The sequence below is a fragment of the Dermacentor albipictus genome, chromosome 5, assembly GCF_038994185.2.
Source record: "Dermacentor albipictus isolate Rhodes 1998 colony chromosome 5, USDA_Dalb.pri_finalv2, whole genome shotgun sequence".
NCBI lineage: Eukaryota > Metazoa > Arthropoda > Arachnida > Ixodida > Ixodidae > Dermacentor > Dermacentor albipictus.
In genome coordinates, this window is record NC_091825.1 from 163,201,757 (window position 1) to 163,219,554 (window position 17,798).

General features: G+C 51.3%; 1 protein-coding gene across 2 annotated transcripts in view; it reads right to left on the bottom strand.

The window, feature by feature from the left end:
- LOC135904011 (uncharacterized) overlaps window positions 1-17,798 on the bottom strand; it is a 43,621-nt gene that overhangs the window by 25,600 nt on the left and 223 nt on the right. The window lies entirely within an intron of this gene.

The window sequence follows — 17,798 nt, forward strand, 5'->3', positions numbered from 1 at the left end:
CCCGCACGACAGCTCGGATAGTCTCGCGCAGGTCGTCGGTGGCCAGTGACTGAAGTCCGGCGTACTTTGTCGCGTTCGTGCGGCGGTCGAATTGCCGGTTTCGCATCTCGAGTGTCTTCTCGATGCTGGTTGCCTCGCGAAGGAACTCTTCTACGGTCTTCGGTGGGATTCGTACCATTGCGCCGAAAAGTTCTTCCTTCACACCACGCATGAGAAGGCGGACTTTCTTCTCCTCGGGCATATCCGGGTCGGCGTGGCGGAAGAGACGCTTCATTTCCTCCGTGAAGATGGCAACGTTCTCGTTCGGTAGTTGCACTCGGGCGTCCAGCATGGCTTCGGCCCTTTCCTTGCGCACGACGCTTGTAAAGGTGCGCATGAAGCCGGTACGGAACAGGTCCCATGTTGTCAATGTCGACTCCCTGTTCTCGAACCACGTTCTGGCGGCGTCTTCTAGGGCGAAGTATACGTGCCGCAACTTGTCGTCGGAGTCCCAGTTGTTGAAAGTCGCGATTCGCTCGTACGTCTCCAGCCAGTATTCCGGGTCCTCAGTTGCTGCTCCATGGAAAGTTGGTGGGTCCCGAGGTTGCTGTAGGATAACGGGGGACACTGGGGCAGCCATTTGGGTTGTCTTGATCACTATCTTCTTTGTCGTTTCAGGCAGAAGTCCGTGCTCTGGGGGCAGTCTTTGCAGTCTGCGGCTAGCACGCTGGTCTTCGGCGATGTTAGTTTTGTCCTCGGGCTTTGGGCTTGGATCGCGACTTTGCGGGAGCGTTCGGTACATGAACGCACTAGCACCTCCACCAGATGTCACGTGGTAGTGACGTTAAAGAACACAGTAGCAGTACTGTGAAAGGCAAAACTAGCTTTTATTGGGCGAACCTGTGCCCACAAAACAGGCTACACTTAAAGCGCAACGATGGCGGCGAACACGCTCGGCGATCGTCGAAAATCTGATCAGCGGGTCAAGCGCGTCGGCTTTTATAGAGCAGTCATCGAATGTTCCAGACTAATCGTTCGGACCCGCATGCCTTCCACAAAGTTCTACACCATTCGCGTCAAGTGATGCAATCAGATAACATAACGTTCAGCGACAACAGACAACAGATAGAAGCATCGAAAACGTTCCAGAAACTTCGGTACATACAGGCGCGTCCCACGCTGTGCGATTACTTTTGTTAGGCTGCGAAACGTGGTTGCCTGATAAAGATAAGTATACGTGTCAATATATATATATATATATATATATATATATATATATATATATTGACCTTGCGTTATCAACGGGGTGTTTTCCCAAGCTTACGAAGATTTCTCCAGTCAGTTTTACATAAAAGTGGCAATAAGAATGAACTGTCAAATTACAAACTAATTTAACTATTGCTTATTTTCTCGAAAAGTCTGAATAAAATTATGCACAGATAATCTATTAGCTTCTGTAGGTCATTTAGGTTGATCAGCCCGTCACAGCATGATTTTATTCAAGGTAGGTCTACTGAAACCGCTCTTCTGACGCAGAAAGAAATGATCCTTAATGCCCTTGAGCTTGGAAAAGTGCGCCTTGGCATATACATTGACCACTGAAAGGCTTTTGATCGGTTACATCACAAAAAAAACTTATAGAAAAACTTGCACTATATGGCATTAGTGGTATATGAATATCTTTAGGTGCTACTTAGAACACCGTTTCCATTGTGTAACCACAGCAAAAGCGGAGTTTGTGAAGATAACCGCAAGTGTTCCATAAAGTAGCCTTTTGGGGCCACTTTTATCAATTTTGTATATCAATGCTATTACCTCAATCAGCGACATGCCCAGTTAGTGATATATGCCGATGACACTAGTTTCTTCATTAGGGTCACTAACCTCCAGATTCTGATGCCTGAAATTAATCAAACATTGCAGAAATTGCACATATGAGGTGAGTCAGATTCATTACTAATAAAGTCAGCGAAAACAAAAGCTGTTCTCTTTCATCCCCGTAAAAATCAGGGGCCGCTACAGTGCTGATACATAACTTCACTGTTCCGGTTATTCAGCAGTCTTCTCGCGCATGGGGTACTCTGTTCACTGATCTTGTGGGATGATAGTGTGAAGTGGTAGCGCTGCCGTAGCCATGGTTTATTTAGGCCGGCCAGCCATGGTGCAGCGGAGCGGCCGTCAGCGCAGCCGCTCAAGATCGAGCACGCCATCGTGTTCTGTTCTCGCGCAAGCCGCACGTGAGCCCATTTTCTTCACCTACTTTGGAGGCGATCGGCAAGCCGTTAAAGGGTCCCCTTCCCAATGCGAAGCGCGATTGAAATAAAGTCCAATGGTAAGGTCCAGGTAAAGGAGTCCAGGTAAAGTGCGCAGATGGTGTCGTCGCAGGTAGTGTCGGGGTCACGCAATCCGAGAGAGATGTACCAGGCAGTACCAGGCAGTACCGGCAGCGCAGCCACAGTGATGCGGTAGTGCCAAATCCCAACCTGCCGCAGATTTTCGTAGATGCTCAGGCCTGTAGAAGTCGGTGCTCCAAAAGTAGACCGTCTCGCAGCACGGCACTTGCGTGGAGATAGCGCAAGTGTTGGTCACTTATGTTGTTGACGTAGAAGTGATTCTCGAGCTGCAGAAACCAGATGGCAGAGCTGTTCCTGCGAAACTTCTGTAGGGCCATGCATCCGCGGAAGGTGTGAGCACATAACCTCGGAAGACTCGCCTGCTGCTGCTTGCGGTGAAATCTCGAGAGAGAAGTGGTTCTTGTGGAGAAAGGAGGAAAAGCTGGCACTATCTTTTGCAACCCTTGCGGGAGCACGGCTCAGAGCACGGTGCTGCAGGTGAGCAGGGCATGCCAGCAGAAGGTGCTCCAGAGTCTCTGGGTCACCGCAGGAGGCACAGGCTGGCGAGGTGGTTTTCCCAAGGCAGTGCCGGCGGGCTGCCGTCCAGTAGCAACCAACCCGCAGTCGGAGAAGCAACGAGGTATCTCTTCGTGGGAAGCCATGCTGTGGAAGAGGCCGTGGAGGCCGTCCCAGGGATACCCGTTTATCCGGTTGGCAAGCGATGATGTGCCGACGCAGCCTGTGTCTTGTGAATTCCGCGGCCGTTACAGCACAGTTGAGGGGGACGCTTGGGTGGTGGGCGCTCTTTGCGAGAGTGTCTGCCTCTTTATTGCCCGGGATCCCTACGTGCGCCGGTAGCCAGTGCAGGGATATTGAGCATCCTGCACCCTGAAGGTCCGCCAGTCTTGAGGCGGCCCTTCAGGTGGCTGCAAGGCCCACCTGGTGGTGCAGCCCTGTCCACGGGCAAGGAGCTGTGAGATCGCCTTGCGGACCCGAAGCGTCTGGGCGCACAGGGCATTGGTAGCCGGCAGCCAGGTGAGCCGACGGTCAATGTGCAGCCCCAGGTACCTGACTGCCTTGCCCCATGGGATCTGGAGCCCTCCAAGCGCAGCCGGACAGCTGAGCGGTGGGCTGCTGCTCTGCGATGCAGCAGCAAGGCCTCGGTCTTCCTGGCCGAGATGGTAAGGCCGATGCTGCACAAGTAGGCAGCCGCAGTGTCCAGGGCTCTCTGTTGGGCCGCACGTGTCTTGAGGATGTGTTGCGGTGGTCCCCGCGCCCATAGGGCGATGTCATCCGCGTAGATCGAGGACTGCACGGGGAAGTGAGGGTCGATCGGCAGGCCAGCAGGCAACCGTGTCAAGGCCAGGTTGACAAGGAAGGGGCTCACCACTGACCCCTGTGGCACGCCTGCAGCGACTGGACGGGGGGTGCTCTTCGATCGGCCCACACGTACCCTGAGGGTGTGATTGTGCAGGGACGATGAGAGGAACTCCCGCAGGTTGCCACAGATGCCGAGTAGGTCCAGGCCCTGTTGGACAACTGCGTGAGGGAGGCTGTTGAAGGCACCCTGTACGTCGATCAGCAAGAGCATCACGGGGTCCCCGCCGGCCTTGGCGTCCTCCAGGGTGGACACCATGTCAGCGATAGAGTCCGCAGTACACCGCCGCTGCCGGAAGCCCGTCTATTGGTCTGCCAAGAAGCCGCGAGCATGGGCCACCCAGTCCAGTCGTGCCAGCGCCATGGCCTCCATCACCTTGCAGGCAGCGGAGGTGAGGGAGACCGGTCGATAGGACCACAGTTCTCTAGCCGGTTTTCTGGCCTTGAGAATTGGTGCCACAATGGCTGTGCGCCATGCCTCTGACACCTGCCCTGACTTACAGATCTCATTGAAGCACTCGAGAAGGCGCTTTTGCTCGCTGGCGGCCAGGTTGCCGAGCATTTGTGGCGTTACACCGTCTGCTCCTGGTGCGCTGCGGCGTTGCCCTCGCCTCAGGGCCGCCTAGAGCTCGTACAGGGCAAGTGGCTCTTGGCAGAGGGCAGCGACCTGTCTGGACGTCCAAGCAAGGTGGAGGCTGTGTAGACAGGCGGGCAGCTGGGCAGGGGGGTGTCCGACCGGCAGGATGGCTGCACTCTGTGGGACAGAAGGGGCGAACCGGTCTGCCAGAAGTTCCGCGAGGACCTCTTCGCTAAATTCTTAGCGAGATGGCCACAGCGAGGATGGGTTGACGGCTCGTCCTCTTGCCGGTGAGTGACTTGAGTCGTCGCCAGGCTAGAGGACCCCTTGAACGGTCCTTGATGCTGGAGCACAAGCTCACCCAACTCTGGTTCCTCCTGCGGCGGGCCTGTCTTCTACAGCAAGCGTCCACTCGTCTGTATTCAGACTTCCCCATAATGATCACCTCTGTGCATGGAAGGAAGCCAAAAACCAGAACTTTGAAAGTCATAGACTGGTCTCTGTTTAGGAAGCACAGTAGTGAGGCGAGCGATCGTCGTGACTTTCTAGACGCCATCGCGGAGTGCGCCCAGGCGGCTACCGTTCAGTGCTCTGCCCCACCAGACAGCCCTGCCCCGGATCTCCGCCTACTCAATCTCCGTGCCTCCAGGCGCCGCGCGGAGCGCAGAGCAGACTGAAATCTCGAATGACGATAGCATCAGGGTTGCGGTGGTGCTGAATGCCTGGCGATGGTTGCGCTTGTGGGTCGCCGTGCCTGCGAGAGTGAAATTTGAGCCTAGTGGAGCTGGTTGGAGAGCCTCTGTATCGGTGATGAGTGAGGTGCCCCCGAACGGAAAGCAGACAGCTTGCGGGAACCTCCTAGGAAGGAGAGCGGCGGGCCGTAGAATAGTCAAAAGCGTTTACGTCTGGCCCAGTGAATCCCTTGGAAAGAGCCGTCGCGCAGCTGCTTTCGAGCTGGGGAGGAGGCTCACAAACCGAGTAGAGGTCTGATGCAGGGGCCGGCGCGTGCTGGCGATCGACTGGCGATCTTCTCTGGACAGTCCGTGTTTGGAGCGAACGTGACAACCATGATGTTGGTTCGCCTGGACTCACATTCGGACTCAGAAGTTTGAACGCGACCTGTGGCTCTCCTTGCATGACAAACCCCTTGGGGTTTTAAGTAGTCCAACAGTTCCTCGTCGGCGTACCACTTCGGCACTCCGCAATAATACACGTGTTTTGCAGGTAAGAGTTGCACACTCGAGCTGATACCGCAATCCCTTCGACTGACTTGCAAATGAGATGAGCGTTCACATGCTCTTCTGTCTGGCCATCCAAAAGCAACGCCACTTGGCAGTAAATGGCCTCCTAACTGGCGATGCGCCAAGAATTTTTTCAATGTCCATAGACAGTGCAATGAGATTTGCTTTTTTCAGGTAACATCCTCTCGTGACAGATGTAATTATCACTGGGATTCCAATGGTCCACTATTTGTGGCTGCGCACAGGCCTAAAGTCTTCATCGTGCAGATCACTGATGTCCGCTATATCACAATCATCAATAAGTGTAGACTGGTCTGTTTCTGCAGCCTTATATCGCTTACATTCACGGTTGCTGTCACAGTCAGTTGGTTGCCTCTGGTCCGGTGTCAGGTCTGGAGTAGTCATGACGGAGCTCTCGATGCTACCAGATCGGGCTCTCTCTGCAGGCTCCCATCGAAGCGGTGAGAGGGGAAGGCCCCACCCGGCCTCCGGTACAAGGAAGGCATCTTGGCAAGTCGTCCGACGGCTTCGGCACTTCTGGTTGACAAAATGCCGAAAAAGTGCAAAAAACTAGGAAGCGAGACAGCATTGCGATATTGGTAGACTAAAATCCCTTCTATATATATATATATATATATATATATATATATATATATATATATATATATATATATATATATATATATATATATATATATATATATATATATATATATATATATATTGTGTATTTGATATGGTATATGTATTGAACTATTGGCGAAGTCTGTAGGATCAATGTTATAAAAATGTATTGTATTTCTTTTTTTTTGCACACCTTCTTTCCTATGCTTAGTTCTGTGCTCATTTGTTGTATAGACATATTTGATCGATTGCTTTTGCTGTATTCCATGTACAAGGGGAGCTCAGGTTTCCTTCAAGCGAATTTGTCGCTTTTTGCCTGGGCCTTCCCGCATCTTCCTGATGCAAACAAAAACAAACAAATATACACAAAAAGTCGCAGTTTCGTCCGAAAGGCGAAGCATTGATTGCGATAGCGAATTAGCAGACAGCCATACGAAGTAAGGATAGTACATTTATCGGCCATGTAAACTTGGAAACATTCGCTTGCTAACTAAATTAACAGGCATGATGTCAGCGCGCACAGCAAACACGAACACATAACACTGGATGCCCGCGGACACTCTCTATCAAACGCTGGCGTGAGGAAACGCGGCAGCTGTAGCGACCGAAGTGATCTTCTAGCTGCCTATCGCTTCAACGCTAATTGAGCTCCGAGAACACACAGCACGTGCAAAGCTACGGCCCAATGGCATTGAAACTCCCTCGGACGTATGTATAAGATGCCGACGTCCAAGTTCAAGAGCAGTCGTTCTGGAGACATCCAGTGGATATCATTATCGGACCAATTTTAGCATCCACTTCGTATCCTCCTGCGGACGTCTTTAGGTAATTCGTGCTGGACATATTGCCAATGTACCGAGCCGCACTTTGTTCGAATTTTAGTGACGTACTGCTTCCTTGCTGAGAATTTCTGCGCTTGCAAATGCCAACGTAGAACTGGCCTCGAGTTAATTCAAGCTATAGTCGGATACAACTTTAGAAAAAAGGGGAGGCCCCGCCCAGATGACCGAAGCGGCGAAGTCACCGGCCGTCCGGCGCATGACGTCGGTCCAGAGTGCGCACCCATTGGTGGATGCTCGTGTGCATCCGCCTCGGAGGAGTAAACGCCCCCTTTTTTCTTAAGTTGTATCCGACTGTATGTGAACCACATCTAGCTTTGTTCACTATAGACATCCACGTTTGTCAACGAAATATCACCAATTCCTCAAAAATGCAGCATTAAATGAACCAAGTTCCATTGAATTATACCCGCCCTTGGGATTTTTTCTTCTGGTGGAGAGCATGTAGGTACCCACAGCGGCAGGTTTGTGGACTGGTTCTAAAGCACAGCGTGATCACAGAGTGATCTCATGTCACTCTTGTAGCACTTGGGGGCTGGAAATTCTATGCTAGTGCTTTAAAAGCTGTCACATACGGCCTTTGCCTTTGACGCACACTGAGACAGGGCTAATTGGAGATCGTAGGGAGAGGCCTTCGTCCTGCATAGGACATAAGAAAGGCTGATGATGATGATTATAATGCATGACTGTCACATGCATCCTTTCTTTGAATTCTATAGGTTTGCAGTACCTTGTCTCGTGACCAGTTTTGTGTTTCAGCACTTGTAACACTTGCATTACTAGCAGCTCTCTCTCTGCATTAGATCAGGTTTTCGTAATAAAAATGAATAGAAAATATCTGTGAAGGTGATTGTTTGTCCATTTTATGTAACCATAGCTTGCTTATAGCATCTGTGTTACATGGGTGCAAGTTTTATTTTCATCGGTACTTGTCAATATTGCATCTTCTCTGCAGCTGAGATTCTACGGAATGCTAATGTTTACACCAACTGTGCCGATTTTAAATAATAATGAACATCCCGAAGACATCCCTTAGTGGTCCTTGGTATGTCGTGCGGATGTCTGACGGACGTTTAGCAAAGAAAACATAAAAGAAATTCTTGCGTCCGTGGAACATCCGGATATCCATTCTAGACATCCGCGGGACGCCCCTCGGACTGCCAATTAGTAAGCGCCTCGTAGTCCAGCGGATGTTCTGCAGACGTCCTATACGAATGAGCGAGATATCCAGAAGCGGTAGGCCAGCGGACCTCCAGAGGAGTTAAAATGCCAACGGGATGCAACTCGACTCTGCTCCCAACGCAGATCGCCCTCAGGGCACCACGGGCGCAGTTTCAGCCGGAGCAGAACGCCGACCCCGCCTCCCCTTCCCTCTCCTGGGTACCCTGGTGCCTCGAGCGCAATGTTGGGTCTCTCGCGCGCCACGGAAGACCAGCGCGCTTCCTCTTCGCTTCCGTCCCTTCCACGCGGGCGAGATGGAGCCGCAATCGTCGTCTCCCATCGCCCGCTTTCACTCGCACATAAAGCGTAAGGCGTGCGGCGTCGGTGTTCTCGCCCTTGGACTTTATGCGCCACCTCACAGCGACGGTGACGCCGACGGCAAAGTGCGCTTGGAGTGTCCATATTATTGCTATCGCAAAAGGTAAATTTAAAAAATGCCGCAAAGCCGCTGCGAGAAACAGGCCAAGATTCGGGTGGTATAGGCGATGAATGAATTCATGAATATTTTACATGAATGAATTTGCATGAACTACATGAATTCATGCAATATTTTCACGTTTCAGCGCTGTTCCTCACCCTCCCCCCCTCCCCCGCCAACCCCCCTTGATCTGTTCATGGAACGGACGAAACGAAAGGGCTCAATTAAGTTGACCGATCGGTGTCCAACCGTCACGCATGAAGGCCGGGCTCCGCGGGCGCACGGTGACCGCTCCCTGGTGTGCGGTCAGCGGTGCGATTGCTCAGACGCCAGCGAACAGGAACCGGCGTTCCTTGTCGCCGCCCGCACTCTCGTAAATCGGGGCATCGGTCACGCGTTTCGGCCCGTATCGTTTCGCACTACCTGATGGCCGTTTAGCTTAGCGCATTTATCGCTGACATTGCTGTTACGTTCCTTCACCCTATCCGCTTCGAAATGCACGTTGGCTTTACCCGCCGTGGTTGCTCAGTGGCTATGGTGTTGGGCTGCTGAGCACGAGGTCGCGGGATCGAATCCCGGCCACGGCGGCCGCATTTCGATGGGGGCGAAATGCGAAAACACCCGTGTGCTTAGATTTAGGTGCACGTTAAAGAACCCCAGGTGGTCGAAATTTCCGGAGTCCTCCACTACGGCGTGCCTCATAATCAGAAAGTGGTTTTGGCACGTAAAACCCCAAATATTATTATTATTATTATTATGCACGTTGGCTTTGATCCGGTGTAGCATGTTCAACACATGCGATGCTCGTTCAGTATTATGCAGTGACGCGGTGCGGCCTCGTTTCGTTATTATTATTCTCCCTTGCCGCATTCCTCGTGTTCACGGGGTGTTTCTCTTCTTGAGCCTCTCAACGCATTTGTGTCCACGAAGGAACACGAATGCTGCGCCAGGATCTGGGGTGTTGCACTGTATGCCGCTGAGCGCCGGAACGATCAATGTGGAGCAGCAAAACAGTGCGCGCGTTCTCGGCATGCCACGTCGTGCTCCTGTTGCTCCTGTTGTGCTGTTTGCGCAAGGCGAAACCGGCCGACCGTGGACAGCTTGCCTACTGACACGTGCGTGCGTGTGCGCGGGTGAAGTGGCTCCCGCATGAGCGGAACGGAGGCCTGTACGGCGAGAGACTGCGTCGCTACTCCGCGCTGGTTCAAACGATCACCCTGTTCAACGGCTCAAGGTCCCCTGGGCGAGCATGGAATGCAGAACGAGGCCTTACATGTGGTAACTGCACCTCGCTTCCTTACGGTTAGGTTTGTCAAGTGGAGGTCAGAGGCAAGACACGTGGAAGAACATGGAGGAGAGGCTGTGTAGACGCGGTCACCATTCAGCGAATGGGGAAATGATAGCGTTTTGATGAACTTCCGCCGGCGCGGCGCGGTGCTGGCTTCACTTATGCGCCAGCAGCGCCGCGCGTTTATAGCCTACCTGCGCAGTTCCCACCTAATGTTAGAACACCACTGCAGCGTTTTGACGCATCGTTTTAGCTCTCTGCCGCCAGTGTTCTGCCAGGCGTCGCACGCGAAGGGTGCATCTAACGCGCGCGCGCATCTGGCGCTTGCGTGGCGCGCTAACGGTGGCGGACGAGTGAATGTGGATGCAGTGATCATTCTTTCAGCCGCAAGGGATGGCCTTCAAGTTGGAATAGCAGAGGATCGGCGACAATGGCGGTAGCAACCTGGTTGCGTGAAGCCGATTTCCTTTCAGCGTTCGTTTTAATTCGGTGTAACAAAACCAGGACGCAGACGATGTCACATCGGCTTCGCATGACAAGTCTCTTCTATACTGATATTTGCGTAAAGGCGCAGTAACTGTGTACATAAGTGACACAGGCGATATCTTGGGACGCCGGATCGGAAGAGAACCTCCTCCGAGAAACTCAGAAGAAGCTGTGCGGCGACCCACCCGTTAATACGACGGCACATGACAAAGTTTACGGTGGGACACCAATCCCCGACCTTGACCAACCCTTCACGCATGCTGAACTCTCTGCAGCACTATCGACGCTCATCAGAAACACCAGCCCCGGCAAAGATCGGATCATGAACAAGCATCTTCGGAACCTTCCGCAGCAGGCTACCGGAGCCCTGCTCCAGTACTTCAATGCATCCTGGGAGAAAGGAAAGGTCCCGGCTGCCTGGAAGCACTCCGAGATTAGCATGATCCCCAAACCAAATAAACAGCTCAGCATCGAGAATTTGTGCCCAATTTCCCTTACCTCGTGCGTAGGGAAACTTTTCGAGCATATGATTCACAACCGGCTAACCTCGTACCTCGAAGATAACGGATATTTTCCAAACACTATGTTCGGTTTCAGGCAGAACCTGTCAACGCAAGATGTCTTCCTTCTACTCAAGGAAGACCTCATCGACCACCTGAGTACCAGAAGCAAATAATCGATTTTAGCCATCGACGTAAAGGGAGCTTTTGACAACGTCAGTCACGAAGCTATCCTCTGCAACCTCGAAGACCTGGGCTGCGGTTCTCGGACATACGACTATGTCAGGAATTTCCTCACGGGCCGCACGGCCACAGTTGGAATATACAACCTGCGCAGCGACAGTTTCCGACTACCGAGCAAAGGCACCCCGCAGGGTTCGGTCATATCGCCGTTGCTCTTCAACGTCGCAATGATCAAACTACCCAGCCTCCTTGACGCGATACCAGACGTAAGACACGCTTTCTGTGCAGATGATATCACGTTATGGACAAGGGCCTCAAACACTGGAACACAATTAAGAAACATGCCGCCTACAGGAAGCAGTAGATACCATCGAGAGCTACTTGCACAAGTGCGGCCTCCGATGTGCTCCCGAGAAGTCCGAACACCTCGTCCTCAAGTCAAGAACGAGAGACAGACCACCCGGCTACGATGAACCCGATCCTAACGTCACCCTCAATGGAACGCCCATTCCAAAAGTAGAAACCCTACGAGTTCTAGGGCTACACATACACAAAGACGGGTCCGGGGGGGCCACCCTCCCGCGACTACAGCCAACGCTATCACAGCTCACGCATCTCGTCAGGAGAGTTGCAAGCCATAGAAGCGGACTTAAAGAACAAGACACGATATGCGTGATGCAAGCACTCCTCACCAGTCGAATAACATACGGCATGCCCTACCTCGCGCTGAAGAATGTAGAGGTAGAAAAAATTAACATTCAAATACGGAAAGCCATCAAAATCGCCCTGGGCCTACCATCTACGGCTTCAACTACGAGACTTCTCAAGATGGGCGTACACAACACATGGCAAGAACTAGCTCAAGCTCACAAAGCCAGTCAATTAGAACGACTGAAGCTCACGCCCACCGGAAGATCAGTGCTGCAACGGCTGAGCTACGGTGAAACCTTTATAGCCACCACGGAGCGAAAAGAAAGAATTCCTTCAAACCTCCGCGAATCCCTGTGCATAGCTCCAATTCCACGCAACATGCACCCCACGTACCACAAGGAAAGAAGACAAGCCCGAGTGGATGCTCTACGGCGAAGACACAGGCAAGATCCGGACGCCAGATACACCGACGCAGCCAAATACCCGCAAAGAAACGCTTACGCCCTGAGCGTCGTAGATTCTCAAGGCAGAGAGCTAGCGTCTGCTACAGTCCGTGCTCAAAACCGTGAGACTGCAGATGAGACGGTGATCGCCCTAGCAACTACCACGTGAAATGACGCAGCTGTCATCTTCTCCAATTCTCAAGCAGCCGTCAGGAACTACGCTAAGGGTCGCGTGTCGACAGAAGCACTGAAGCTATTGAAGCACCGCAGTACTCCGGTCACCTACCCCTGCGTGACATGGGTTCCTGGGCACGATGGGCTGGAGGGCAACGAAGCGGCGCATGCCGCGGCCCGAGGCCACACCTGCCGGGCCAACCCTTCCTACTCTCGAGACGCCCGGTCTGCGCCAACGGAGGCAGAGACCATACCCATCACGTACTCAGGGATCCTTCAACATCACAGGCTGGAACGCAGGGTGTACCCACCACCTCACCCAAACCTCAACAAAGAAGAAAGCACTACACTCAGAAGACTGCACAGTAATACTTATATCCACGGAATCAACATGCATAGACTGCACCCAACGCTACAGGGATACCACTGCCCAATGTGCGGCGTACCGGACACCTTAGCGCATCTGATCATCGAATGTCCATGGCATCTAGACAAAGACGCATTGCCTTCACCGAGAGACTGTTGCAACGCCAGAGAAAGCGAAGACCTCATAGAAACGTGGGAGGCCAAGCTCGTCTCCGAGGACCTGGAACAACAACGACGCCTCGTCGCCAGGGCCAAGGAGGCAGCGAAGGCCAGAGGGCTCCTGGAAGGAGGAGACCTCCCACCGAGAGTAGAACCTGGGCTTACCCCGGAATACTGTTTCCAAAGTAAAATTTTACTCCTCCTCCTTCTTCCAGCGGTTAAGGCGAGGAGCGGCCCGTGTCTCGTCGCTCTGACAAGCTTCAGCTTTTCTATGTCGCATGGATTCCCAGAGGCGGAACTTCATATTGAAACGTTGTGAACGTAGCTCCTCAAGACTTTGATATCTTGTATTCCTTAACGATCTCTGGAATGCATAGTCCAAGTTCAGTTTTTATTGTTTACTCTAGACGCTGTCTTGTTTCTTTGAATTCCGCAGTTTCAATCAAAGCCCAAGTTTGATGTCACTTCTGGATAGTTCAGATGGTAAAACCTAACCCGAGGTTAAAAAAATTTATGGCGTTTGCGAACCACCACCACGATCTTATTATGATGCGCGCTTTAGTAGGTGACTGCGGAAATTTGGACCTCCTATGTTTTCTTGGTCCTAAAAATTAAATTAAATTATGGGTTTTAATCCGCCAAAACCACGATCTGATTATGACGCACACTGTGGTGGGGGACTCTGGAATGATTTGGACCACCTGGGATTATTTAACGTGCACCTAAATCTAAGTACAAGGGTTTTTACACATTTCGCCCCCACCGAAATGCAGCCGCCGTGGCCGGGATTGGGTCCCGCGACCTCGTGCTTAGTAGCCCAACACCATAGCCACTAAGCAACCGCGATAGGCGTGACCCGAGGTGAATCCTATTTGTGAGTGACGGAATCTTTTAAAACCCCTTATTCAAACTGTCAATTGCTCGAATTAAAATAAGTTGTTTTTCTTCTGCGCATCATCCATACCTGAAAAATATGCGTGCGTAGGAACGTCTTATTCATCGGATACATAAATATCTTGTGACGATGAAGTGAACGTACACAATTAACTTTTGTGTTAGCTCGAAATTATTTTCAGCTGAAATGAAATTATTGGCCTCGGCCACGCAATATAAGCACCTCTCATATATCTAAAATAATGTTGCCTGCACAGCGGATGCATCGCTCTCAAGAACTGGTCAAGGTGTTTCCGCGAAGACGGTTCAGAGGTTTCTAAAGGAGGCACTGTTTTCAGCAGGAAATTATCCGGAGTTACGGAGGCTAGAAAGGCACATGGTGATCCAGTATCCGTATAGTAATAAACAAGACAATTCAATACCTCTTGTAACAACATACAGACGTTACGGACTTCAAACGGGCCAATGCATGCTCACCTATCGAGGTCCGTGACGTTGCTCGGAAAGTTCTCACGTTGGCCTTCCCCGTTGCACGTTTACGAGGGCGAAAGACTAATTTCCCACAGAAACTGCTGTAGTAGACGAAACTGTGGCGCCGCGGGAGCTGCGAGCAGGGCGCTTGGTCGGGCAGCGGCGCACCACGGTGCACGCATGTGTGGGCGGCGCGCCAAGTGTGCACACGGGAACGAGCCGCGGCGTTTGTTGCGCGTGCACAGCGCGGCACCTAAGCAGTGACACGGACAAGCTCTGTTAGATTTTAGTTGCGAGCGTAGTACCCTGATTAGCCTAAACTTCGTCCTTCTGACTTCAAACGGCTTTGTAATTTTGCAAATTTATCATATTCAACAAAATATTGCGTTATGTAAATTAATAAGTTCGCATAGATTATGCGCACGCACATTATGCATAGATTATGCGCACGCAGGAACGCGCAGCCTTGCTGCTCTTAGAAAGTCATGATTACTCGGAAATTCCGAAAGATAAAGCGTAATGACGCCACATGTTCGTCTGAAGCCACCGCAGCGCGAAGGTTCGACGCACCACTCGTCGTTCGCGTACGGTAGCGAAACGGTCGCTGCGTCCCAGTTCCCTCTCGTAAGTTTTGTGTGAAGCTGTACGCGGTTAAAAGAGATACGTTTAGTTCGTGACTAGCCCACATAGCTTTAAGAAGCGTTATGTGATTGTTACGTAAGGCGTAGCGCCGTGATTGAACGAAGCTTTGAACAGGCTGCAGAAACTGCAGTCGCAGATGGTGATGACAGAACTGGCTAATTTAGAAGGAAAAGAAAGAGTTACTCTAATAGCCTCAAAGAATGAGTCGCACATTCTTTGAAAGCTGAATATAGTCAATGTCAGGCTTAGTGAAAGTGTTTGTTGCAGCAGAGCCGCAGCCAAGAAGGGTCTAGATAAGTCTCCACGCTACAAGTCGGCTCTCTTCTGGCGGCGCTCCACCAAGGTTACTCAGGAGTAGGGTTCAACTACCGCAGGCTTTTCACAGCTATCTCGCTCGGGAACAGAATGTGTTTCGACCAAGACCTAGATTAATAAACTGCCTTCAGAAAGCATTGAAATAGTACTTAATCGCGGGAGGAAATGACTATTTGTTAAGGAGAAAGTGGCATTCCTATGTCCTCTTGTGTTAATGTTCACTTGCCAGATGCCACAACCTCTGCGAAAGCTTGTCAAATAATTGAGACAGTTATAACAATCAATTTATTAAAGTTCGTGGAGCTGAATTGGTGTCTATCGGAGGCGCTGGGTATACTCCTCCGCTCGGACGTATGGAGAAAAATTGAATTTTGGGACCTCACGTGTGAATACCACGGTCTGATTATGAAAAAAACGCCATAGTGGCGATCCTTAACGTGCCCCCTTGTATGGTACACGGGCGTTTTTACATTTCGCCCCCATCGAAATGCGGCCGCAGTGGTCGGGATTTGATCCCGCGACCTCGTGCTCAGCAGCGCAACAGCATAGCCGCTAAGCCACCACGGCGGGTGTTGAGAACAATACGATTACGTTATGTGGGATGTGATAGTTAGCCTAAGGCCCATTTAACTGATGCTGTTATGAGTATAGGTCGTCAGTATGCATTCAACTTATCCAGTAAAATACTCCGAGATAATTATCTTATGATACGCAGAGAATATACCTGTTGAACTGGATTACTTAAAATGAACATACTAATAAACATTAGGAATAAACACAAACGAGCTTCGGTAGCTTTCATTCAATAAACAGAATGAACAGATATTGCGCACGCGTGCACAGCAAGCTTAACCAAGATTTTGCTCCAATTCGAACTTATACAATCCATATCAGCAAGTGAGTGCCTAAACCGAAACAACCCGGCATTTTATCAAACGCTGCTTTTCCGCGGCGTGTTTTGAAGCCTCTAGCTGTTTTTTCTGATTAAGAAGCATGGCATTACGGATAAACCTTTCTGAAAAGGTCGAGCTGACGCTACCTGTCAGCTTACTACCTTAGAACGACAGAAAGCTGAGCTAGTTGGTAAGGATTTATAACGCAAAAAAGGGCAAGGCGTGCAGACACGGACGCAAGAGAAGAGATGTGGACAACACGAACGCCGTCGCGTTCGTGTTGTTCACTTCTCCTGTGTCCGTGCCTGCACGCCTTACCCTTTCTTACGTTATGAGCGTATACTATCGTTGCTGAGCAGCATCGCCGGATCTCTCGCACAAAGGGTGCAATCGTTTCAAGTAAATCTTTCCTCCTGGGGCATTCTGTTGCTTGTGTATAAACAAAAGCCGAATGTCGAGACAGCGTTTCGTCTCCCTCAGCGTGCGTCGCTTGGCCGAGTGGAGGGAAGCGGACGTGTGCGCATGCAGTGCATCACGCGCTGGCCGGCGTGGCGAGGCCAAGACCGCCGAAGGAAGGAGCAGAGCAGTTAAGCCTGACGCAGTGACCTACTCTTGCCAGTGCCCCCCCATGTTATGGTTCCTGTATGCTCTGCAGTGGCACCTGGAGCATATGACTCTGATTACACCTGCGAAGAAAATAGCTTCATTCCAATTAATTTCACGAACGTAATGTCGCTGGTGGGAGTTCTCGCACAATCTCAAGGTAGCCCACCACCTGACACTCTGGTAAATATCGTGGACGGGCTGTCCGACAACGTGTCCTCTGTGAGAACACAGAAGTGAACTCACAGACGTGGTCCGATAGGCGCTAAGGCAGCGCGTGTTTTTGTCGACGATTGCGTCGCAATGTGCCTCTTCGGCTAGATTCCATGTTCCACGCATGAAAATGAAATGCGCAAGAGAGAGAGAGAGAGATACGAAGAGCGGTAGGTAGGGAGGTTAACAATGGACGTGCAGGGTTGGTTACCGTACACTTGGTGATGGAGAAAGGCTAAATAGATAAGAAGTAAATAGAAGAAAAATCTACTATATGCACAACAGGGCATGTTGTACAACAAGTAGGGCCTCTTCTTGCACACACAGCTGCATACTCAATTTGTAGCAATGCGCAACGGCTGGCAATGCCTGGGTATGTTTGTTAACGTACGAATTTCAGTGGCTAAGGAGCTGGACAGTTCCGGCTGCAAGCTGAGCACAAATCCACCCGATTGCATAAACAGCGTGCGCACCGTGGGCGACGTCAACCTCTCGAATACCCGACCTTGGGTTGCCCTGCAGGAGGAAACGCTCGAAACATGTTTGCCCTCGTCAGTGCCGTAATTTTGTGCCCGCTATTGCGCTGGCCCGCGAGTGTTAATCGCTGCTGATCAACAAGTATGCCTTAAATGACGCAGCAAAATTATCGAATATGCTGCGTCGCCCTGTGTCTACTTTGTGCCGTGCACTCCATTCGCATCACGTGAAAATACACCAACTCGCTCACGTTGCCGCCGAAACCCTTTGTACACGTGCATTCACACTGCAGCATCGCAGTACGTGATGCGACAGCGAAATTATCGCCGAAAGTGATCGCTGCGGGTGGTCGCTCCAGAAGGAATTGAGCACGCACAAAAAAGGAGAAAAAAAGACAGGCCGTTGAAGGTGGTGCCCACGTCACGCAGTAC